The sequence below is a fragment of the Heterodontus francisci genome, unplaced genomic scaffold, assembly GCF_036365525.1.
Source record: "Heterodontus francisci isolate sHetFra1 unplaced genomic scaffold, sHetFra1.hap1 HAP1_SCAFFOLD_148, whole genome shotgun sequence".
Lineage (NCBI taxonomy): Eukaryota > Metazoa > Chordata > Chondrichthyes > Heterodontiformes > Heterodontidae > Heterodontus > Heterodontus francisci.
In genome coordinates this window covers 1330128-1330799 of record NW_027142345.1, presented here as the reverse complement: position 1 = coordinate 1330799, position 672 = coordinate 1330128, and the positions used below count along the sequence as shown (strand labels likewise).

The 672-nt window shown below is 42.0% G+C and overlaps 1 non-coding gene across 1 annotated transcript; it reads right to left on the bottom strand.

The window, feature by feature from the left end:
- Positions 1–380: 380 nt before the first annotated feature.
- On the bottom strand, positions 381–462 carry trnas-gcu (transfer RNA serine (anticodon GCU)). The gene has a single exon. It is a non-coding gene; the product is annotated as a tRNA-Ser (tRNA).
- Positions 463–672: the final 210 nt, after the last annotated feature.

Here is a 672-nt window from a genome sequence, read left to right as displayed (position 1 = left end):
AAACTCCATCTGCCAAAGCATTGCTCACTCACTTAATCTATCAAGAAGATTTGAAAATAAATTTCTTGCCAAAGGATAATTTTCGGCATCTGCTCCCTCGCCATTTGCTTTTTCCATTTGTCTTTCACTTGGTGCAAATCCAGAGAAAGTAAAGATGGAAGGAAGGAGGGGAGGAAAAATCATGCTCCGTTTCGTGATCCCTATTTGATCTTCATTCCAGTGCAGTTTGGGTGAAGAATTCCAATTGTCTGTCTCAATTTTAATAAAGTATAACTCATTCTGGAATCACTGTCTGGACATTGACAAGAACAGGTTTCGAGGCTGACTTTGCACATAAACTCCACCAACACAAACAAAACACTGAACAGTTCATAAACTAACAACAAGGATGGGAATCGAACCCACGTGTGCAGAGCACAATGGATTAGCAGTCCATTGCCTTAACCTCTCTGCCACCTTGTCAGTTGCAGACGTATAGCTGTCACCTTCAGCACAGTTTCTGGCTGTGCAGCCAGCTGTGCAATGATGGAAATATATCTTCTGTCAGTAAATGAAGTTGGGAATGGAGCGGTGTGAAACATTTCCAGACCATGTCCAACCCGTTTCTGCTCAGTGTGAAAACCCACCACGGAAAGACTGGAACATACAATCATTTCATCACATCATGATTAA